This window comes from Pteropus medius, unplaced genomic scaffold (assembly GCF_902729225.1).
Source record: "Pteropus medius unplaced genomic scaffold, Ma_sr-lr_union100, whole genome shotgun sequence".
Lineage (NCBI taxonomy): Eukaryota > Metazoa > Chordata > Mammalia > Chiroptera > Pteropodidae > Pteropus > Pteropus medius.
The window spans coordinates 12952961-12978923 of NW_024351073.1; the positions used below are offsets into that span (position 1 = coordinate 12952961).

Sequence of the window (25963 nt, forward strand, 5' to 3'; positions counted from 1 at the left end):
TCTCACTTGTTTACTTTTCTTTGTTGTTGCTTTTGTATTTTGTATCAAATCCAAAAAATCATTGCCAAAATCAGTATCAAGGAGATTACCACCTATTCTTTCTTTTAGAAGTTTTACTGTTTTTCAGGTCTTGTATTCATGATTTTAGTCCATTTTGTGTTAATTTTTGTGCATGGTATGAAATAGGGGTCCATTTTCATTTCTTTACATGTGAGTATTTGTTTTTTCAACATAATTTATTGAAGAAACTATCCTTTTCACGTTATATCTTGGCATCTTTGTCAAAAATTTATTATCAACATATGCATAGGTTTATTTTTGGGCTCTCTCTTCTGTTTCATTGATTTATGTATGTGTTGTTATGCCTATACTTTACCGTTTTATTTACTAAAGACGTAATATAGTATAAAATTAGGATATGAACTGCTCCCAGCTTTTCTTCTTTCTGAAGATTTCTTTAGCTATTTGAGGTCTTTTGTGGTTCCAATCTATGAGCACAGATATCTTCCATTTATTTGTGTTTTTGTTTTCAATTTCTTTCATCAATGTTTTATAGTTTTCATTGTATAGATCTTTTGCCTTTTGGTTAAATTTATTCCAAAGTATTTAATGTTTTTGATGCTATTTTAAATTAGATTGTTTTCTTAAATTCTATTTCTAATAATTTATTGTTAATGTGTACAAATACAACTGATTTTTGTATATTAATTTTGTATTCTGCAACATTAATGAATTCATTGATTAGTTCTAGTAGTTTTTTAATGGAGTTTTAAGGGTTTTCTATAGAGGATATTATGTCATCTGCAAACAGAGAAAATTTTACTTCTTCCCTTCTAATTTGAATTCCCTTTTAATTTATTAACTAATTGCTCTTCCTGGGACTTCCAGGATGATGTTGAATAAAAGTGACTAGAGTGGACATTCTTGCTTCTCTGGTTGGATGAATGCCATTGCCGTGTCTTTGAATTTACTGCTCCTCCCTTCCACTTGACATGGTCTGATGTTGAATCCTTCTATTGAATTTCTCAGATCAATTACTGCATTCCTAAGTTTGACTTTTATTTGATACTTTAAAAAATATTTTCTGTCTCTTTGCTGAAATTCTCACTTTGCTCACGCAGTGCTCTCTTCACTTAGGTGAACATCTTTACAACTGTCATTTTGAACTCTGTCTGATTAACCACGTATCACCATTTCACTAAGAATGGTTTCTTGAGATTTATCTTGTTCTTTTGTTTGGAATATATTTTTTATTTCTTCATTTTCTTTGACTCTGTGTCAGTTTCTACACACTAGACAAAATATTAATCTTTCCTAGTTTAAACAGACCAGTTTTATGTAGGAATAAACTTCATTAATCGTTCTGGCCAGAGTTCCTATTTGCCTCTCAAATCTTTGTGATTGTTCAAACCACTGTGTTTGTTCTTAGTGGATCTCAGTAGGTGAGTGTGAGCTAAATCTCATTAGTGTCCCAAATGGGAAGATGACAATCAGTACTTAGATGCAGGCTGATTAGAAGCCAGACTCTGTAAGTAACTGGGGAAGTATTGCAGTCAAACCCATCCAGGGAAAGATTGAGAAATGGGCATTTTGCTGAGCTTTGCTGATATAGTAGTGCTGAGAGCTCTCAGGCCTGTTAACAACTGCTTCCTTGTTTACTATAGTGCTGTAGAACTCATGAACGCAAGCCTACTGGTTGTCAGAGTTAAGTGATTTGGGGCCAATCATTCAGGTGGCAGCTTTAAAATCTGGAGTGCTAGATTTGTGGTCCAAACTTGTCACTGAAAAGCTGGGAGTTGGAGGAGTTTCCTCCTAATAATATGGCATTTTGCTAGTATTTTCTCAATCACTTGATATGTATGAGTCTTTCAACTAGTTTCTGAATTTCTCTCAGTGGTCATTACTTTGTGGGCATCTGGACAGTCAGTTTTTCCATGGAAGGAGGGAAATTTAGGAGCCTCCTATATCACTATCTTGGTCTAGAGTCCAAATTGAGTTTTGTGCTTTTTTAATGAAGTCTTTGGAGTATGAGCAGTTAAGCTATTTTCCCATGTTCACCTATCTAATAAGCTGCTCATCTCTATCTTATCTGTAATTGACCCTTGTTAGTACATAGGTTTCATAGCTGCATACATGTAAGCTATGGGTGCTGGTTGGTATACACGATATCTGAATCTCATGTTACTTTAAAAATTTCATAATAAAATGTTTTTAAAAATTTTATTGTAGATTTAGTAGCCAAATTATATTATTTATTATATTAGATTATTAGATTAATTATATTAGATTATTCAGTACATTAATGTTGTTATTGACTGATTACATACAAATTCTTCTTGATATATGACATTTTCATAATGGTAAAAAAATAATAATAATTTTTAAGTATTTTTTTGGTGGTTAAAATATGGTCATGGTATAGAGATTTAAAATGATTATTACATATTATACAACAAGAAAACAAACATTAATTCCTTAGAGTTCATAAAAATAATTGAAAATATATATGGTGACTATATATTTGTGAGTCAGCTATCTTTGATGTCAAGGACTAAAGGCCTGATTTTTGCTTATGACAAGGTAATTAATTTTAGATCACTTCCTCTAGACATTTTCTCCTGTAATAATATATTAAAACTTTATTTCCTCCAAGCTGAAGACCATAATCAATGTTTAAGCCCTTCAAGTTGTTTCTCAGGTGATTTCTTATATTTGGCCTTTTCCAAAATAACATCGCTTTCGGTACATACAAAGTATGGAGTCTCAGCTTGTTATCCTTTTAAATGAAAAAAGGACATAGTGCATTAAGGAGAAAATTAATCTATATCATATGTCATGGCATATTGAACCATTAACACTAGATTTTTGTGTCAAGAGTGATTTTATTGTACCTGCATATTCCTAAAAAATTGGAAGAGACTGTCATGTATGTCTAAGATATGCTTTAAAAAACTTGAGACTTATATGTGTAGTTAGGTTTCCAACCGATCTATCGCAATCCTCAACAAGAAAGAAAGAAGTATGAAGCTTCTTTTTTCCTTTTGTTACTTTTTTTTTTGTCTGTTGTATGCATGTGTATTATTTTCTCTTCAAACAAGTTTCTGAGATTTAGTTTTGTCTAATTTGAACTCCCTAAAAAAAATCTGATGGATGGAGGAAAGAGAGTATACGGAAAACTCCTCATTTATATCTATACCCTACCTTAAAAAATTCCAGGAGATGTAGAAATTACTAAAACTCAAAAATAATAATTGCTGCTTTCTAAAGTCTCAAGAACAAACAGTAATAAACTATACTGAATGCTGTGAAATTTGCTCATTTCTACAGGATTTGAATAGAGATAATGTATTAATTAATAGCATTTCTCAAATTTCTGACATACATGATAGGGTTTCTAAGAGTTGCATAGCAGTTCAGATTGACTTATGATAGACTTAAACTAGATGACTTATGATACAGTATGGAGCAGAAAAATTCTGTTCTTTCCTGTCCCTTACTTCTGCTCCCAAACTCAGCAACATTTCTCTGTCTTTGTGGAATAAAAAGATCTAGGGAAGAAAGCATTAAGGTAAAACGAAGTATCCTGGGTTTTGGTTCTTCTGCAAAGAAGTATGACTGCCTTAGAGTGAAAACACTAGAATGAAAGGTAAAAGCTGCATGACATGAACAACTTTTATCTGTAGTAGTAACCTCGCACATGTTACCCAGAATATTTGTAATCTCTATTCAGTACATACACCACAGATACTGCTCAACTGAAGTAGTTACAGGAACTGTTACAATAGCAAGCCAACAAGCCAACACTTACTCATAGAAAAGTTTGTCATAGTGGCTTTTTATTCTGGTTTTATGATGAACACTGTTTTTGTTTGTTGTTGCTGTCCCTGTTATTGTTTTGTCCCTGTATCACATCTTCATATGTCCAGCACAATCCTATTTATTATAAGTTCCTTATATTTTAGTTTTGCTATCTCTAATGCATGCCTGTTTATCTTTTCAGTAATTACTCAAATCCAATATTATAGTCTGACCAGTCTTTTTATTAAAAGATCATCTGTTTGTTCTCATAGACAGAGACATACCATGATTTATGATTATTGAGAAATTAAGCAATTCTTAAAAAGAAATAATTTATATTAGCTGAAGCTCAAAAATACACAGGCTAAGGTATGAATCATCCTCAGAGATTAATAGAATCTTTATAATCTGTAAACTAGATGACAGGCTGCATAAAAATCTAGACCCAAAAGTTAACCTCAAATAAAATCTCTCATTTATATTGCAATTATAAGGAAACCAAAAAACTGACTATTAAGACCACAACAGATTCTGAATAATAGTTTTCTTGGAAAATTATAAGTGTCCTGCCATTCTGAAAAGTAAATGAAACATAGACACTTAGCTTTCAGTAAACTGAGATGGAAAAGCTCTTAGAAATATTCAATATTAACCTCTATAACAGTTTAAAATATTTTAGAAACTTTACAAGACTAAGATACAAAACAAAATTGTTTATAGAATATTTGACTTAGTTTTTCAAAATAGTCATGGTAGGCATTAATTAAATATTTGGAAATAAATAAATGTATAAGTAAGTAAGTGAATAATTCCAAATAATGAAGATCCTTTGAAGAATATTTTCTAGTTATGAAATTCATTAGAATTTAAAAAATAGTATTTTAGAAAATACCATTAAAGATACCACCCATGGGGCTGGAGGAACAACTAGGTTTGATAACTTAAGGCAGGCTGAGGGAAAAGACATTTTTCTTATGTGTGCTAATGTTTAGTATGTGTGTTTGTGTGTGCGTGTGTGTATAAAATGTTTCAATAGCTCCCAATTTTTTAAAAGACACTTTGTAAATATAAAAAAATCTCTAGTGTAAACTCATTTTAATGGATTTCCTTCTTGTACATGTTTAAAATAAGAGAGTGGAACAGATGTCTTTGAAAGATAAATACACACTCGTATATTTGGAGAATGTAAGTAATCAATAAGTATAAGCTTAAATTTTAAGGTGTCCCAATACATTATTAAGAAAAAAAAATTCTTTTTATGCATATATGTGATGTCCATCTCTCATTCTTCTGCTTCTTATTTTAAATAAAAAATAAATGCTTAATAATATCCTGATACTGGCCATCTGTTTTACTTCACCTCTTTTTTGAAGATCCTCCAGAGGCTTGTAAATTTTTTTATGAAAATCATTGCATTATAGTTTCATTTTTCAAAATGAAGTAAAGCCAGATTATATTTTTTACAGTTACATATCAGGTGGTTATTGGCAGATTTCCCTTCCTTGCAGTTGTAAGACTGGGGACACTGCTTTCTTGCAGGCTCTCAACTGAGGTCTCCCTCTATTCTTAGAGGCTCCATTAGTCCATTATTTCCCTTGCACATGGTCCTCCATAGGCCGCCTTACAACATAGCAGCTTACTTCTTCCAAGCCAGCAAGAGAATTTCCCTCTCTGATCTGCTAAAGATGTGTCTTATATGCAGTGACATAATTACAGAAATGTCATCTCATCATTTTTGCCATATTCTATTAGCTAGAAAAAGCACAGGCACTCAAGGGGAGAGGATTGTATAAAAGGGCAACTCATTGGGATCGTATTAGATTTCTGCCTCACACACAGACCTCTATCTTCCAGAGCTTTGGGCTTTCTTGTTTCCTTCCTGGTCCGGTCTCTGAAAGGAAGAGTCTCTATCTGTAATACTGAAATTTATCAACTTCTCTGTGAGTTTCATCTGTTTACACCTGACTCCAACTCTCAGTTTGGCAGCATGTTCTGTTTGTTTTTAATCTATGTTCTATTTAACCTTTCTCCAGCATTAATTTTCGTGATAGTATTTGACCACCCTATAGAGTTGATTACTAAGGTTAATTTTATTCTAAATTGAATGTTAATTCATTGAGCCTGGAATATTTTAAACATTCAATTTTGTTTGAAAATCCTCCTTTCTTTAAATTCTCAGTTCTCTTATTCTGGTTTATCTGCCCTTCGATAGCTCCTTCTCAGTTTTATTTACTAGTGTCATGATAGGCCACTTAAATATCAGTAGACTCAAGTTTCTTTCCCAAGGCTCTGGCATCTAACTCTTTCTACTTCCTTGGAACATTCCATATGCAAGAATTCCAAAAAGTTGAGCCCTAAATCTGGAATTCTTAAAAGCCCATGGCAGATCTCATCATCCAGTTCAGCATCTTCTCTATTTTTCTCCCCACATTCTCTATTTTTCTCCCTACAATCTCCTCCTCTGCTGCAACATTCTTTGACTGGCTTCTATTGCCAGATGTAGCTATTCAAAACCTTCTTCATATTTTTCTATTTATCTCCTTCGTACATCTACATGGACACCAAATGCAATAGTGTTACTACCCAAATGGCTCTTCGTTCTGCTTCCATATCATTTAGCCATTTTTCTTGTCCTCATAAACTTTCATCTAATATATGTAAACACTATCTTAAAAAATGTTAGAAGTTTTTATCATGTGGAAATATTTAATTTTAGTTGTAGGGCATGACCATAGTCAAACATCTTCCCCAATCATCAAGGACTACACGTATGGCTCTCTAGCACTATATATTGGTAGGGTACATCCATGAGTTACTTTTTAATAAATGTGTGTTGAACAAATAAATTTCTACATAAATTTGATATGTCTTCTAGAAACAATATTTAAAAGCATGAACTGTATTTTCTAAATGAAACCATTTGACAATAACTAGTAACCATTTATGAATAGTAGTACAGATAAAAGTCTAATCATGTATTTTAGAAAAAAAATAACAAATGGATTTAGTTAGGTGAAATCAATCTGGAAGTCTCAAATAGAATTATAGATAATCTGTGGAAAGCAATGTTTATTAAGCGTTTAATTTTTTTTCTACTTAAACCCAACATTCTATCCTTTATTTCCAAATGCCATTCATTATGCCATAGTGACTATATTCTTAGATTAGATACTCAAGCTTTTTTATGATGATACATATATCTATTTTCAAATGTACATACAGTCAAATAACATATTAAAACATTATAATCCATTTACATTTATTATAGAAATGTATTTCAGGAAAATGTTTATCAGATTAGAATTAGCAAAACCTCTCAAGGGCAGATCACAGATCACGAGGTCGTTTTTTACCTTACTTAAGTAAAGCATACTGAGCTTAAGTAAAGGATTCTAGAAAATCAGAGTCTAATGTATAGCCTGAGAAAAGAGGAGTGATCCAAGGTATTTTAGCAGAAGATGACTCACAATAGATTAGTAAAACAGAGAAAATTATAGGCTTTCCCAACTTGAGAGGTACTGGTTTAATAAAAGATAAAAGTAGAAATACCTGTTCCTTTATTTTTGCCTGGGATCAGCCTTCTATGATGCTTCAAAGGAATAACTTATTTTGCATGAATAAGTCTTGAGAATATCCCGAAAATGGCAGTCTATTTTATGTAAATTGCCTCCAAAATGCAATTGCAATTTTTAATAGAAAACACACTTTACACACGGATAGATACACATATTTTATCTGCTAGTCAGTGGTGCTCTGGGTGAAATCTTATTTTAATACAAAATAATAAAATACTGACAGTTCATGAAAAACATTAACATTTTAATGGATGCCACTTTTTTTTGCTTATTTTTATAATAAAAAATGACTTTGTCTGTGTATGTGTGTGTGTTATGGGAAAATATACAATTTTTTTGGTAGGTTTGGAGACATTACATGTTGACCTTTCATTTCACAGGAGTCCCTGAATGGGGGGACAAAGCCATCTGACCTCCTGTGACACCAATTAGACATTTCTATTGTATTGAATGTCTCATGTCAACCAGAACACATTTTTCTCTACTCTTTTTTGCCCTTTAAAATAACTCTGTCCTTCCAAACAAAAATAAATAAGAACCATGAAAGAAAATGGTCACTTAATAAGAAAAGGTTTTATTTTTCTACCCTTAGAGTATATATATATATATTTTTATTAATCAGAAAGAGCAAGATTCCAAGATTTCTTAGAAAATAAGATTTGCCTCAATTCTTGCTGCTTTGGATACTTGAAAACTATTTTCATAATCAGGCTTTGAGACAATATATACATAACTGGAATGCAGCATATATTATAGTGTCTCTTGAATATTTTGAAGTATTATACCCTGCCATTTCATGTGATCAGTATCAGTGGTGGAACTAGTAAATGAATTGATATGCAGTATATTTTCACTATCAAATCTAGACACGGAATTTGACAGGGTTTTATAGGTACATTTTTTACAACTGAAAAGGAAACATTTCTTCTTTATGTCTCTTTCTTGTTCGTCAATCCAATCTGTCTAGGACACTTTCGAGCATGCATTTGATGCAATGTATTGTTAGATGCTCGGAATGTTAATGTGGTTATTCTTTGTACTTTCATGAGATGTAAAGCCAACTGGGATATTAGAATCCTGCAAAAATAGATAAATTTTTGATCAAAAGCATGAATTTTGTTTTGCTTTGTTTCCAAACACTGACATTAGGCAGGAAAAGGGAATAACCACAACAAAAATACTTTTCTGAAATGCTTTTAATATCTTGAAAAATATATTATTTCACAGTGATATGTTATAATAACTTCCTACAATTAGATTTATCAATGCCCATTCCTATCTAGGATGATAGTTAGTCTGGATTTCCAACTCATTAATACAGTTTATTTATCTTGATGAGCTCTGTTGCTGGTGATGGCTTCTGTTTTGGGGTTAGTTACACAGTGAGATGTTTCACTCAGATTGGAGAGAGCAACTTTGCGAAGTGCTGATCAGTCATGCCGTAAATTTAGATCTTTCAATTTGTTTTGTGTAATTAACACGATATGGTAGAAATATAAATTTATGTTACTGTTTAGATACTATATATTTTTTCATAATAGTGTTATGTGAAATCAATAAGGTGAAATCACTCATTATTTATATTTTGATATACTTTCTAGTGTTCAGTTTTGTTGTTTAGTATTATGACTTTTATTTATTCCATAACAAAATGAATACAGGTTTGAAGGCACCCAAAAGAAGCCTATTTTTGCTCTGATTTCTATTTTAACATTATTTGTGTACAAACAAATAATTTTTGGATTTTTGCCGAATTCTAAATGATACATTTTTGATCATCAGCAGTTGTAATTTTTCCACCCAGAAATATAACACTATCATTTTCTTATGGGTTAATTTCTGCTGCTGAGCCATGTACCTGGTTTTCACTGACACTGAATTATTACCTACAGCTGTAAATCTTGAGTCACTTTTCTATGAATGACATTTTACAGGTACAAGGTATATTAAGCCTGCCTCCCACTCAGATAATGGTCTTCCTACCACGCTTTATTAAGTTAGCCAGCTTCAGTTATGTTGCTTAATGTAAACTGGCCTCTAATTTTTCTATAAATTATTTGATTACAAGTCAGAGTGACTGAAACCTTATTTTCAGAATTAGAATAAAGAGACTTGCTATGTTCTATTATTATGAAACATAACAAAAGAGGACATTGGAAATAATTATAATTGGATATGTTCTTTTGTTTATTTTTAAAGCCTCATTAAGCTGAAAATAATAAATATAACATATATATTTTTTCTACTGTGTAAAGTTTAGTGGTTTTCTCATATGTACCCTCTTTTTTGTTAGATTAAAACTTGAAATTCACTTAGTAAAGGTTACCTATAGCCTTGATAACTTAGTAACTTTTCCAATTCTGATTTACACAATTTTATGTTATACATTCCAACTTATAAGGAGTACACTGTTACCCCATAATGAGATGGTAAAAACAAGGCTATTTTAAAATATTGCATATGGATATATATATCTAGGTTACTTTTTTCTCATGAGTGTTAAATGGTGTGGTTTACATAAAAATATATGTGTGTTTACCACTAAGATAAAAATTCCAAAATCTTAAACAAAATAGTGGAATTCACTGTGGTACTTTCTGACTTTCTATTTACTAGTAATTTTGTAGTAAAATTTGCATCCTTGATTTATTATGATTTAAATAACATTTTTTATTATAAGGTTATCATTGCAAAAGTTTTTTTTTTACTCACATCATCTGCTTATTATTGTGAAATTTGTGCTTTGTATTGAGAAAACAAATGCACTTTATGCTTATGTAAAGCTAACAAAGTGATAAAAACAACATTTAATTTGGGCATTAGATGAAAAGTTACACAATAGCATGTTTTATTTGAACTAAATTACTGAGAAATTTCTTTCATATATTAATTTGATGGGCCTCATGACTCTTTGAAGCTAGTAAGCTACTATTATGTATATTTAAAGTCGAAGAAATGAAGGATTCAAGAGAACAAGTAACTTGGCTAAACTTAAAACAATACTCTGGGATCTAGACTAAACTGTGGTGTATAACATCTTTCTTCTCCCTCTCCTCTCCATAATTTAAAGCAAAAGCCAAAAGTATACCAACTCTTAATCTTGTATTTATTGTGATGCAGCTCCATGCCTCTTTATTTTAATGGCATTTCATTATCTATTTTCTACTTCTACTGGATCTTGTACATACCGACCATCAGTCATTTGGGGATATGTTGCTTGATTCTTCCTATAGAAACCAATTTCAAATTCGAGCCTTTTACATCATTTTCCATGTGTCATATTAAGTAAATGACAACAAGCATAAAAAATATATCTTCTATTTGGATTTCTGATAATAGGCAAGTATTTTATAGTCAAATAAAGGACAGAGGATAAAATTTAACTAGATTTTTTCTTAATGAAAAAGTCAGTGCTCACGAACCTAAAATTGCTCTACAAAAGTGCCATAATGAAAAGAAAAATCATTTAAGTAACCCTTCCCCAATATGACCCAGGGTGACATTTTTCCATGTCATGAGTGGTTTGAAAATATTTTCATAAGAGCAATAATACACCTGCATAGATTTTTATCTAATATAATTTTAATTTTAATATTATGAATCATGTAATGATTGGAAGTACATATAGTTTAATTTCCATATTTTTAAAAAGTAAGAAACATGAAACATCTTATGAAATATAGGACCATTCTAATGCTGAAATGTTTTCAAATTTGAGGCTGAGTGCTCCACGTTATAAGTGAGGCCTTCTGGTGTGGTACACATCTTGTGAATGATAAATCATCATGGCATCACTGATCAATTACAAATGTGACTATATTGCAGCAAGCAATTGTCTTTTGCCCAAAAATGATTATTCTTTTTACCTGACAAGTCACTTCACAATTTAAATGAGAACTGAGGATCAACCAACTATACAGATTGGATTTACTCTTATGGTGATTGATAAGGATTTAATTATAAACCATATTTTAATTCAGTTACTCTGTTCAACCAAGTATAACTTATGAAATTTAATGTATAAAATATTAATTCATGCTATAATCGAGTTTGTAGTTTTACAAGGGCTCATTGCCCAAGAATGCAGTGGGTGACATCAAAAAAGATAGCTCACTAATCTGCCCAGTGAATGAACCTAATAAATAAACCCTGTATCATCAATACAAAAAGTCTATGTCTGCAGTTTCTTCACTTCTCATCAAAATAGAGCAGAGACCAAATAGAAATAAATCTGATTTCAAGTTCTTTAGAAAGACAAATTCAAATTTAAAATGCACAGGGACTTATTTTTCTGATTTTTCAACCTGTGTGTGTGTCTGAGAGAAGTTACCATCGTCATCATCAATTTATATTTATTGAGTTCCCACTAGGTATTTGGTGCTGGAGCAGACTAAGCACAGAAAATAATAGAATAAAATATTTCTGGAGTCTTAATCTTCACAAGAGTATCATTTCATGCATTCATAAATAATATTAAATCAAGCAGATTAGCACTCATTTTTTTAAACTAAAATATATTTAAGAAACTTTAAATAATTTTGAATGGATCTTTTTCCGCTGCTTCTCATATTTTCTTTGCCTTTTAAAAAGTGGCCTTAAATCCATGAGCAGAATCCTAAGCTGATGCCTTTTGAGAATCTTTTGAGGGAATATTGTTATGCTTCTCTTTCAGCAAACCTCAATGGCCTTTTTTACTTTTCATTGTCTGCTATGGTTTTTAAGTGCTTTTTAAGTTTTCCTGACTAGCATCCTACACAGGAAGCTTTAGTGAATACGGAATGTGTGGTTGCAGTCAGGAAAGTCACACTCATTAACATGATATTCTGAGGTTGCCCATTTATTTGCTATTTATGAAATGCATATCGAATTTGCTTATTGTGTAAAAGTCAACGACTGATTGCTCTGTCAGGACTGGAGACACAGCTTTTGATCTCAAATTGAGCTCTCTACACTTTTCCTCTCTTTTAATCATCATCATAAGGATTTTCTAATTCTGAATTTAACCTATGGTTGCCTTAATGATGGTTTGTTGCTTGGTATTCTATAGCAGGAGGGGTATGTGAATAAAAGAGCTGCACTGAGCTACTAAAAAAAAATAATAAAAAAATTAACTCAGCCTACAGACCAACAAACTGCTATTGAAATATAAAAATGCAAATATAGTGATGCATTTAGTATTAGATTTATTGTTTTGAAAGAATTTTTCTCTGTTATTGTCACGTGGCTCTTTTACTAAAAGTTTCATAGGATGAGGATTAGTTTGCTATTAACCTTTCGTCAAAAATATTTATTTTTTCTTTTGTGCAAGTTAGTATGGGGCAGTACAGAAGTACTTAGAATAATTTCCCTACCCTCTGTGAATCTGTGATATAGTTTGACTATGACACACTATATTGCTACTATTCACAATATGTTCTGACCTTTCCTTCAAGAATTATAGACTAGCGACGTCTTGGCCGGGGTCTCTTCCACCAGCCCGGAGCACACAGTGAGCAGAGTTACCAATGATAGACAGTGCTATAAGCAGAAAATAAGACTGTTTTTAAAGCCCAAGATATTGTACAATTTAGCCTAAGATAATTAATACTGGAAGAAAAGCAAAAGTTCTCATGTAAAAATTTCAACCTTAAATCTCTTTTTGATATGGAATTAAATACTAAGCACACATATGGTCAGTAAATAAATATCATGGATTTGATTCCTGGGATTTTTGCTTGTTTGTTGTTATTCTACTCAGATATGCTCTGCTTTCAGAATATTTAACGTGATCATTACAATTTATTAATAACAACTTAGTATCTTTATTTTATAAAATATCGTATTTAAGTTATTTTAAATAGAAAAAAAGCCATTCAATTATTAAAATAATAAATTTATATATTTTTAAAATGCTGCTACATTAATTGGACGATCCTTTGCAGTGTTCCCATCCAAGGTAATTAGAGTGACTTTCACGTATAACATCTCTTAATTATTTTAATAATAATTATATATTAATTTTTAAATCTCCCCCATATGTAACATAAAATCACTTAAAGTTCTTCACTTTTTAATTTTTTATGTTCTCTGGTTTCTCCTCAGGCAGTGGCTGATTCTGTTTGTTGTACGTTCTGTTTTTCTCCCTTTTCCACTTTTCTAGGTCGCATGTCAGAAACTAGTCCTAGGGACAAATCTCAACCTAGGACCCAACTGGGTTTAGTTTAGCTGCTTTAATTTAAGTTTGAAGGCTTGAGAATATGATCCCCCAAATATCTACCTACCACACAATAGATGTAAGCTTCAGTACTTCTCAATCTCCCCTCTCTCCTTTTTCTTTCCACTCCCATCTCTGCAGGAACCTTAAGACAATACCAACAGAAAGGGTGATGTTTTATTAGTCGAGTTCACATGCCCTTTATTTTAGTATGAAATAAAAACTGAAGGATTCATAAATATAGTTTGCACATATGTTTGAAGATGCTTTTATTAGCCTAATTGCAATATATTTCTATTAATCCCATTGCATAATTAAGCACATGATTTTATTTACTTCCGTTCTACTGCCATACTGTAAGTGATTGCAGCATGAGCAGTGGAACCCTGTGAAGCCAACTGTGTTCTTGTAAGTTAAGAAGTTTCCCAATCTAGACAGAAAAAACTACATTTCCACAGAGCACTGCTAGTATCTGTGTCAAGGCTCTTGTCTTTTATCCCTTCCTTTTCCATGTAAGACTTGGGTTGTGAGGTATTTTGTGAGTTCTGTTGTTTTCTTTTCTGAAAAGGAGTCACAGATGTTGAAATCCTAGCTCTCCAGTAAAACTTTTTTGCTTCTTCTGTCCTCCACTCATCATTTTCTCCTATTTCTAGAGTATCACCGATGATTCTATTTCTGTTCTAATCCATATAATTGGGACACCCATGTGCATTATGTATCCTTCATTTAACTCACAGTACTGAATTAGCATCTCTAAAATATTTCCTGATTTGCTTTAAATCTCAAAATTTAAGTAGCTCTGATGTTTCCATTCCTTTGCTACATAACATGGATAGGCTGTGAGATGAAACATCCATTTTCTCTTGGAAATTGAAGTGATGTGAAGTCATACAACATAAGATTGTCATAAATGATCATATATTTGTTTAGGCCCTCAAAAATTGAAGATTTTTTTTCCTAAGCAGAGACATATGGTGTGTAAAGCCATAACAACTCTTTCTCTACTAAATGATATATATATATACACATATATATAAATATATGTATATATATATAAAAATATCAGTAAATAAATATTGTATGTGTATATATATACACACACACATACATATAGGTGATATTTTTAATTATTGATTTAATTATTGATTTAGCTATTTAATTATTGATTTAATTATTGATGTTTTAAATTATTGATTAATTTAACAAAGTTCATTTATTTTTTAATTAAATTTATTGGAGTGACATTGGTTAATAAAATTATATGTTTCGAGTGTACAATTTAAAATACATCATATGTATATTGCGTTGTATCCACTACCCAAAGTCAAATCTCCTTCTGACACCATAGATTTAATATATATTTTTAATGATTGATTTACACAGACTTAAGAATCTTCATATATAATTAAAATAGTTTCAACATTTGAGAATTTTGTATATATACAAAGGTACTTATACGAGCATATATATACACACACACATCTATCTATCATGTATCATCTATCTATTATCTATCTATCTATCTATCTATCTATCTATCTATCTATCTATATAACAAGACAAACTGAAAGGGATTCCTGCTAAAAGCAAACTGCAAGGTTGGTCTTGCAGGTCTCCTGGAAGAAAATCTACCCTGAGTAGAAATCAAATCTAGCATGGCCAGTGATAGCCTGAGTCCTGAGAGCACAATGGCTTCAGGTACAATTTGACACCTCTTACTTGGATTGCCTCAGTACGGACACATTAAATTTTTTTGTGAGCAGTCATTGGAGAACAAAATGATAATACTTTTGAGGCCATGTAATCTTAAGATGAAACTTTGATAAATAATACTCACAGAGGAATAAGAGAGCATCTCCCTACACATTTCACATGGGGTAATGAACTTTGATGCTGAGTGGACAGTTTGATTGCAATAGTGCCCCTATGTTCCTGAAGGGTGGGTCAGCAAATGCAGTCTGCTTGAAGGAGGCAAAAAGTCAAGAACTGGTGATATCAGAGGTAGACTGTAAAAGACAAATTGGGCAGGTTTATTAGTGCCACGTGATCACTCTGTGGACTGTGAAATACCAACAACGAAAGTAGCTGTACATTCATATTGACAAAAATTCCTCTGTTACCACTGGCTAGGGAAACCTAAACACATGGGGACTGTTTTTTAATGTGATGTGATTTGACAATTTGCTTGGCACACAGAAGTTACTCTGCTGATTGTTTTCAAAATGAAGGTTATTTCAGTTCTTTAATTTCCTCAAAGCAACTGAAACGATTCTTCCCTATTAAGATATTCCAGGCTTTATAGATTAAGATGGAAGAAAGGAGAACTTGTAAGGACAGATCAGGAAATGAAACATTTGCCTTAGTTTCTTAGATGATTATGTGACTTATTATCTAAACACTGAAATACACTTCAGACGAAACACACTGATGAAATGTGATTTTTTCTTTATGTCAATACATTGGTGCCAACTCTCTTTTAAGCACTCTCTTTACTTTGTGTCTAGAAACCAAATCTAAGTGTATGCCTTTGCATCTAGACATGTTATAACATCATTAAGTTTATTATAATTTTGCTATTAGTGTCATTAATGGCATGGACAAGGATTATTTCTTGCCCAAAAGCTTATTAAACTTTAAAATTTCTTGTAGCCACAAGATACAAAGTAGACAATTTTTAACAATATGTGTATAGAAATTTCTCATGTAATAGTTTTTTTTTTAAACCTAAACAACCAATATTATAGAGAATACACATCCTGATTACAATTGGTTTGACAAATACGATAAATGTACGACATTCTATGGCTTTCTCTTTATTGATATTTGTGGTTCTATCATTATTTTTTTTAAATGTATATGTGTGAGTATATATGTATATGTTAATATCTATATGTGTATATATAATATATAGTCATTGTGTATATATGCATATATTCATACATACATACATATGTACTGTGGAAAACCATTTTTTTTCAATTAAAAGTCGTAAATAGCATTTGTAATGAATTATTTTTAGGCTTCCTGTTACTGGTTTGTCTATATCCTGAAATTATCCACTAAACTCTTTAAGTTGGTACATTTCTCTTCTAGTAGAGTAGCAATATGCTTCTGGCATGTGGACACATGCAATGTTTTAATAACATTATTTAAGTAAAGAGAAACAAAATTAAATATCTCAAGGCATAGAAAATAATAATAAATTATATAACTCACCCATAATTTTCTGATGCATATTATTTAATTTCTGTATTTTTCCCTATTTACACACAATTATATATCATAATTGTCAAAAACTACCTAATTATAGACTTTTTACAGATTATAGTATATATAACTTCTTTATCCTTCCATAGTATGTTTAAAAATTAAACACTGTTATCATTAGTTCTATAGAATATGATAAAGATTTAATTGCTGGAATCAGAAAACATGAGACATACTACAGATTAGTACGCAGATTTCAAAAGCAAATAATAAAAATCAGTCATGAGTATCAGAATGATATTCAGGAATCAAACAATCATCTAATTTGGTTGTAAAATTTATTTTAATTGAGAGAAAGCATCATTCAGTCGTAAGGGAACAAAATAAAGTGATATTGGAGTTAAATAGAGTTAAGAGATTTCTTTAGTAAGAAATAAAATTAATGCAAAAAAGCATACAAACATTTTAATACAAAGAAATCCTTTTGCAAATTATCTGTTTTTAACATATTTTGTGATATGTGTATATGTGTCTGTATATGTATGTATTTGTGTTTGTGTATGTGGCTCATTTGGAAATGAATTATTTTGTATGTCAACCTTATACCAGTGAGTCTTGAGTTATTTAATATAACATATTAGTTCTAAAACCAGAAAATCCTTTGCATTCCCTTAAAATCTTTAATATTATGTAAGAATGTATTGGAGATAGTTTAATAGATTTTACATCTTTGATTCATGTCATTAATTTCTGGCTGGTGCACTCACAGATATTTACAGTCAGTCTGAAGAGACCCAGTTCGTTAAGAATGAAATCTAGTGGGGGCATACATCACATTCTCTTGCCAAGACTTTGTCCCTTTTTTGCTCCAAGCTAGAAAGGAGGCTAAGAAATGTGTCCTTAAACTGGCTCATCTTATATCCAGTTTAAAAACCTAATTATGGTGGGAGAGATATTGACAGTGTACAACAGGGTTTTAAAAAATGAAATTTTTCAACTTCCATTTTAAACCTCATTCATAGATTTTATAAAAGTCTTTGGTAATACAGCCACCAACTTTCTTAGGCACAAAGCCTAAATGCTATCCTTTATTACTTTTTCGTCCTTCTACCAACTTGCACTCTTTTCTAAATATATTCCTAAATTTTCCCCCAAAAGTCCAAAACTCTTTGCCCCGAACTTTCCCCAAACTCCAAAAATGTAATTACTTCTTTAGAATAGTATCCACAAGTCTTTGTTTCTAATCTCTCACTTTCATTTATGTGCTCTTTTCAAAACTTTAACTTTCACTTTAATTTTATGACTAAATATCTCACATGCATATGTAGGAATTCCCGGTCAGCTATATTTTCTTAAAAATTCGGTTTTATTTTTATTTATTTATTTTTTTTACTACTCTGAGATGTTATCACATCTCCTCACCTCTAATCTCCTTAATCTTCTTTCATCTCTTTTCTCATTTCTTATTAATTAAGTCAATAGAAACCTGTGTATAAAAACAACCTCATTATCCTGACACAAAATCTAAACTCTTTGAATACAGTTTTTTTCTACCATGATAAAAGGGTAAATGATTTTTTTTCCTGTGTAAAAGAACGTTCAGAAATGTCTGCTTTCATTTACTCAAGGATTCAAACATATTGTATACAAATGTACTATAAAATTAGTAATTAAAAAAACTCATTTAACCCCAATGACCTCTTATGTTTACGATCTTCTCTCACTTCTTTTCTTTTTTTAGGTGTTTATATTCTCTAGGTTTCTGTTGCATCTCAACAACTGTAACTCTTCATTCCTCTTAGACAATCTTTGGACCTTCCTTCTATCTTGGATATTTTGGAATGCCCTTCACTCTTCCTCTTGAAGCTACAAACTCTCCCTACATGGTATTCCATTACATGCCACACGTATTAGTTTTCCAGGGCTTAAACAACAGTTATTTTCTCCCAGTTCTGGGGGCTGCAAGTCCAAGGGCAAGGTGTTCGCAAGGTTGGTTTCTTCCTAGTCCTCTCTCCCTGGCTTGCAGATGGCCACTTTCTGGCGTGTCCTCACATGGCCTTTCCACTGTGCATGAGCATCCCCGATATCTCCTCTCCTCAGGAGGACGCTGGTTTTGTTGGACAAAGATCCCACCCTAAAGGCCTCATTTTAACTTCATAGAGATTATCTTCAGACGAGGTTACATTCTGAGATTCTGGGCATTGGGACTTCAACATATGAATTTTGAGGGGACACAATTCAGCCCATAACACTATCATTAAAAAAAAACAAAAAACAAAAAACTGATTATTCTCTATTTTATGGCCGTGTTCTTTAGCTCCAGATTTCTACACAATGTCTATTGACATTGCAAGTTTGATAAGTGATATGCATCTCAAACTTAACATATCACCAAGCAACCCCTAGCAACTACTAATCTGTTCTCCATTGCAACAATTTTGTCATTTTCAAATTGAAGATCATTGTATAAATGATATCTGAAATATGTAAACTTTTGGAATAGGTTGTGTTTTTCACATGGCATAATTCTCTGGAAAGCCACCTATTTTCATACAACAATAGTCTGTCTTTTGTATTTACTGCGTAACATTCCATCAGATGAATGTACCACATTGTATGTAGTGATTTATCCATTGCAGAGCACCTTTTTTTTTTCATTTTACAGTTTTTGTCTATTATACATCCAGCTTTTGTGAATATTTATTTACAGGTTTTGACAGGAATATATATTTTCCCTTCTCTGGCATAAATGCCCAGGAGTGCAATCTCCAGGTCATATGGTAGTTGCATATTTTGTTTTATTTATTTATTTATTTATTTATTATGAAACTGCCAAATTTTGTTACAGAGTGGTTGTACCATTTTACATTTGCACCAACAATGTTTGAGTGATCTTGTTTATTGGAGAGTCTTGCCGAAATTTCCTGTTGTCAATATGTTTTATTTTCTTTTTAACTTTATATTTACAAAAATGGTATATATTTAATGTATACATTTTAATGAATTTGGATGTATGGATTATACCCATGATACCATCATCTCCAAAAGGTTTCTTATAGCCTCTTGCCTTTGTGTGTGTGTGTATGTGTATTAAGAACACTTAGCATGAATGAGATCTACCTTTTTAAAAACTGTTTTAAGTGAAAATAACATATCGTTAGCTATTATGTTGTAAGCAGATCTCAAGGTCTTATTCATTTTGAATATCTATAACTTAATATCCATTAAACAACTACCCATCTGATAGGTATATAGTGATAACTTTTTATTTTAATTTGCATTCCCTAATGAGATCATAAATTACTGCTAATTTGTTAAAACGTTTATTAGATTTCTCCATTGTAACTGGTCCTGGAGATTTCTTCTTTGGGAGAGTTTTTAATTATATATTCAATTTCCTTAGACATTCAGAAAATTCAGAGGGCTATTCAAATTATCTGTCTCATTTTGGATGAGTTGTGGTAGATTGCATTTTTCAAGGAAATGATCCATTTTATCTAAGTTTTCAAATGTATGTATTTAGAGTCGTTCATAGTTTTTCTTTATCATTTTGATGACTTCAGGTTCTGTTGTGATAGGCCTTGTTTCAATTGGAATACTGATCTTTTTTGTCCCTTTTCTTTTTCAGTTAGATTTGCTAGAAGTTTGTCACTCATATTGCACTTTACAAAAAAAATCAACTCTTGCTACATTTTTTTTCAGTTTTATTGATTTCCACTTTTATTGACTATATGTATAATGTAAATATATATATTATATATATATATTATATATATATATTTTTGGTGTGGGTTTATTTTACTCTTTCTAGTTTTTGATGAAAGAGTTTAGATGACCAAGTTGAGAATTTTTATCTTCTACAATGTATTCATTTAGTGCTATAAATTTCCCTCATACCATGCTGTAGCTGTTTCTAACATGTTTTAGTATGTTGTATTTTTATTTTGGCTCAGTTCAATGTATTTTGTTATTTCCCTTGAAACTTTCTTTTCATTCCATGGATTATTTATAAATATGTCGTTTATTTTCCACATGTTGGGAGATTTTTATGTTATTCTGTTTTTAATTTCTAGTTTGATTCCACAATGCTCAGAGAACAGACTCTATATGATTTTTATTATTTTAAGCTGAGTAAGGTAAATTTGATCTCTCAGAATATGATCTATTGTTTTGCTGCAGGCCACTCTAGATATGTCAGTTAGATCCTGTTGGTCGATGATATTGTTGAATTCTATAGCCTTGCTGATTTTCTGTTCAGATGTTCTCCTTCTATCCATTATCAAGAAAGGGATTTTGAATTTTCTGACATTAGTAGTGGATTTATCTATTTCTCTTTTAGTTCTATCAGATTTTGCCTCACATATTATACAGCCCTATTGTTCGCTGGATATAAATTTAGGACAGCTATATGTTATTGTTGGGTTGTCCCTTTAAATCATTATGTAATGTTTCTCTATCTTGTAATTTTCTTCGCTCTAAAGTTTTCTTACATGATATTAATATAATGGCTATTATTTTATTTTGATTAATGTTTACAAGGTATATATTTTACCATTTTTTAAATTGTAATCATACTAAATCATTACATATGAAGTGAGTTTCTTATAGTACATATAATGTTTTAAAATCCATTCTGCCAATCTCTGTATCTTAAAAACAGCATATTTAGATAATCTACATTTTACATAATTATTGATATTATTGACATGTTAGTGCTGCTATTTTATTTTGGTTGTCCTCTCTATTTTTCTTTCTATTTAGTTTTCTGCTTTCTTATGGGTTATTTGAACATATTTTAGAATTCCATTTTGTTATATCTATAGTGTTTTTAAGTGTGTCTTTTTGTATAGATTTTTGCTGGTTTCTCTGGGTATCACATTATCTATCCACAACATCACAGTGTACTGGTGTAACATTTTACCAATTTAAATTAAGTATAGAAATCTTTATTTACGTCCCTTTACTTTTCTCCATTTATAATTATCTTAAATATTTACATATAATTGTAACCACACCAGACAATGTTATAATTTTTGCTTCAACCATCAAAGATACTTTAGAAAATCAATGAGGAAAAGGTAAATGTAATGCATTTACACATATTTTTTATCTTCCTGTTGTTTGTTCTTTCTTCATGATGTTCAAAGATTTCTTCTTTTGGCATTTCTTTTCTACTTTGTGATCTTCCTTTAACCACTTTAAGGTAGGTTTCAGATAGTAAGTCACTTAGCTTGCCTTTCTATAAAAATGTTTGGATTTCTTTCGAATTCCTGCATTATATTTTACCGACTATAGAATAGGGAATTTTAGGTTGACAGTTCTTTGTTGTCAGAACTTGAAAAATATGTCACTCTTCTGGCCTCAGTGGTTTCTAATGAGAAATTCACTGTCATTTATCTTGATTTTCTCCTATAAGTAAGGTATATTTTTTCTCTTGCTGCTGCTGAAATTTTTTTCTTTGTTTTTATTTTTCAGAAACTTGACTATGATGTTTCAGGTGTATTTATTGTTTATCTTGTATGGAGTTCTCTCGGCTTAGTGAGTCTGTAGGTTTGCATTCATCTTTTGCCAAATTTATGAAGTTTTTAGTCATTATTTTTTTGAGCACTTGTTAGTCTCATCCTCTTTCTTCTTTCTTTCTAGGAATCCAGTGACATGTTAGATCTTTTGCTATATCCCCATAGGACCTTGAAGCTCTGTTCTGTTTCTTCTTCTTAGTCTATTTTCTCTTTGCTTTTCAGAAAGTATAATTACAATTGTTCTGTGTTTCAGTTCACCGATTCTTTTATCCATCATCCATTCTGCTGTTGAGCCTATTATTTTTGTTCTTGTTGTTGTATATTTTAGTTCTAAGATTGCAGTTGTCTCTAATGAAATTGTAAGTGAAGTGAAGGTAGGCTTCATTACCATCAGTGAGGAAGAAATACTAACTCTCTAGTTAACACTCTCTGTCATAACCCTGACAGGATGGTTGGGTAACTAGGTTACAGCTGGACAAGTCTAGATGTCTTAAATCCCTATTTGGCCTCTCCTGTCCTGGGTGAAATGAGGCAATAGTTGTCTTCTGTGATGTTTTGCTAAAATACAGCAGTCTTTTCTTTTTCTTTCTTTCTTTCTTTCTTCTTCTTTTTTAACAACAACTTTCTTCTTTCTTTTCTTCTCTCTCTCTCTCTCTTCTCTGTCTATATCTCTGTCTCTCTCTTCTCCTGTAACTTTTTTTTTTCTTCTTGTCTTGATTAACTAACCCTTTTCTACCAGTACCTTGGATAGAATATAGATTTTTGTTGGGGCTTTTGCTCTGTACCAATTGGCATTTCCTGGACACCAGCATCTTCACATCTGATCTAGAATACATAAGGCAAAAAGGAAACCTAGAGAACACGTCGTTGTGTCAGTTTGTGGTTTCTGAGGTCCCTAGTTTGTCTGTCTTTTTCTCTCTACCTTTCAGTGTTGTCTATGTTCATTTTATATATAATGCTTAGGATTTTTCATTGTATTCAGTGGGAAGAATAGAGAAATATACATCCACTCCATCTTTCTGGAATTAGAGGTCTAAGAAAGTCATTTAGTTTTAAAACTTGACATAACTTTAAGAGTGCAATGATCCAAAAGCCTCAAAAAGTCATTTTATACTTTAGAAAACCCAGAGCAATAAAATAAATTGTTTTGTCCAGGTCTCAGGGGGACTTGCTAACAGACAAGATCATAAAATTGGTCAATATATTTTTTTCTGTACCATCCTCTTTCTTTAAAAAAATAGATAAAGATGACCAAAGATGGCTGTGCAGTTCCATTAAAGTCAGTTGTCATTGCACAGATTCAGAAGTGCCATTTGTAACTCCTTTCTTGCTTTTTCTCTTTTTCTTGTCATCTTCTTCATCCCCCAGACTAGCTATTTAATGGGAATACCTGATTACTAACACCTTTAGGAAAACTAATAGTTCTGCAGTCCTGGGTCCTGATATCATGAGATATAAAACTGAGCCTCTATTGTCTCTTAATGTATAGGAAATAAGCAATATCATACAAAACCTTTTGCATTCTATTGGAAGAGAATAGCCTGATTTGTTTCTCTCTTCACATTTAGTAAGCACAGTATGAAAGGTAATGTCCTCAGACATGGGTTTTAGTTCCCATTCTGTCTGCAGTTTAACCATGGTCCTTAGGACTATGACCTCATCTTCTCCAATATGTTCTAATAATGACTGTCTTCAGGATTCTTAATATGATTAAACAAAATGATGTATGTTAAGCCCATAGAATAAGTTGCATACTCCATAAATGGGTGATATCAGACATTGTAGTCACATTCAGGGATTGTTAAATTTGGAAAGCGAAGTAATACATAATGTGAGGAGCTTTCGTTTGGTTATATGATGTTCATGACATTTCTAAATAATTTTTTTTAATCTATATGAGAAGATTTAAAATTTTTGTTTATTCATTAACTGTCAGAGCTTAATGATAGGAAGTCATCCTGACTTTATTTTTCTCAGCATTATTTTTTTAGAGACTTACCATAATGGTGAGAAAAGGTAGTAGTGTGAGATGTCATCACAGGTTATAGTCCCTGCCACTAACCACTGACCAGCTGTGTAGCCTTTCATTAAAAAGAAATTACCTTAAAAATTAGAAATCTATCATATCCATTCATTCAGGTGCCCATCCAATAATCAAATAAACATATTTGTAAAGAACATCCAATTGAATTACATATCTATTCAAAACAATCCATTTTCATTCCTAAGTTCTAAAAATATAATTTATTTTGTTAGTTATGTTATATAATCTTTTTGCCAATAATGTATTTCAGAATGAACTGTTTTTTTTTGTTGTTTTTTTTTTGTTTTTTTTCTTAAAACAAGGAGTACACATCTACTTCTGAATGCAGTGTTTGGGAGCCATTCCTGAAGTGTTCCAAAAGATAAATTTATTCTCTTTAGCTTATATCTTATGAGCTGGACCTTAATGAACATAAAAGTTTGGGGAACATATCATATTTGGATATATAGACAGCATTTGTAAATATTAGAAAATAAAAATGACAATATATGTTTTTATTATTAAATTTGTCAGAGTGACATTAATAAAATCACATAACTTTCAAGTGTATAATTTCATAATACATCATGTGTATATTTTATTGTGTATTCACAACCCAAAATCAAATATGTTTTTAAATGTATAATACCATCTGCCTTATTCCAAAAAGAATTTAAGGGAAATTTAATAAGTTCTTAAAATGAGACAAAAATAACAAACTAGGAAAATAATATTAAAAAAAAAAAACAAAAACTGGCAATAGAGGGTTTTCCAGCTATAAAATATGCAAATAATCTAAGAATCACACACATGTAGTTATCCAGAATACTATCTGTGTTGCCAAGGAAAATAATTTTTATTTCCATCACTGGGTGGGTAGGAACATCTGAGACTTCAGATGGTGAATAAGGGTGACTTTGCCCTAATTCATTAAAATCAGGACAGCACATTTCAATATGATCAAATTAAAAAGAGCACAGGGAGCATCCATGAAGATAAAAGATGACTACAATTAAAACTTGTGTTATTTAGACATTGTTATTGACACCATTTAGTATCACCATGTGCTCTGCAAGCTGGAATGCACCCTCAAGGTGGTCATATGAATAACAAGATCAATTTTTTTTCTCTCTATTAGATATATGCCATGGGACAGGCTTGCTTGAAATAAAAGGAAATTTTAACATGCCAAAAAAGGAAAATGTCAAACTGGGGTATTATCAAATTAAAGATGAAAGTTTTGATGAGATGAGCCACTACATTATGATTTATTATATTTTCGTCTTTGTTGTTTTATTCTAGCTATTTAAAAACTTGATATTTGTTTATTAATGCGAGGACTTAGGAGATAAAAGACTTAGAGACTTATTCTTTGGGTTTACTCTTCTCAAATGAAAAAATATGCCAAAGCAGTTTATTATGGAGGAATATTAACTAAAGACTAACAAAGTACTTGTTCACTTCTTGGGGACCCACTTGGAATGATAATTCCCCGATGACCTACTCTAATCTTAAAGCATTGTAAATTCAAAACGTGTAGTTTGAGACTCTTGAGTTATATCTGATACTTTTGTGTTTTAAAATTCAGATATCCAAACACTTATCTACTATTTCCTCTATTTTGCTCCCTTTTTCTTTCTCTTTTCAT

The 25963-nt window shown here is 31.4% G+C and overlaps 1 protein-coding gene across 1 annotated transcript in view; it reads left to right on the forward strand.

The window, feature by feature from the left end:
* Positions 1 to 25963, forward strand: part of CDH12 (cadherin 12) — an 843825-nt gene that overhangs the window by 401968 nt on the left and 415894 nt on the right. The window lies entirely within an intron of this gene.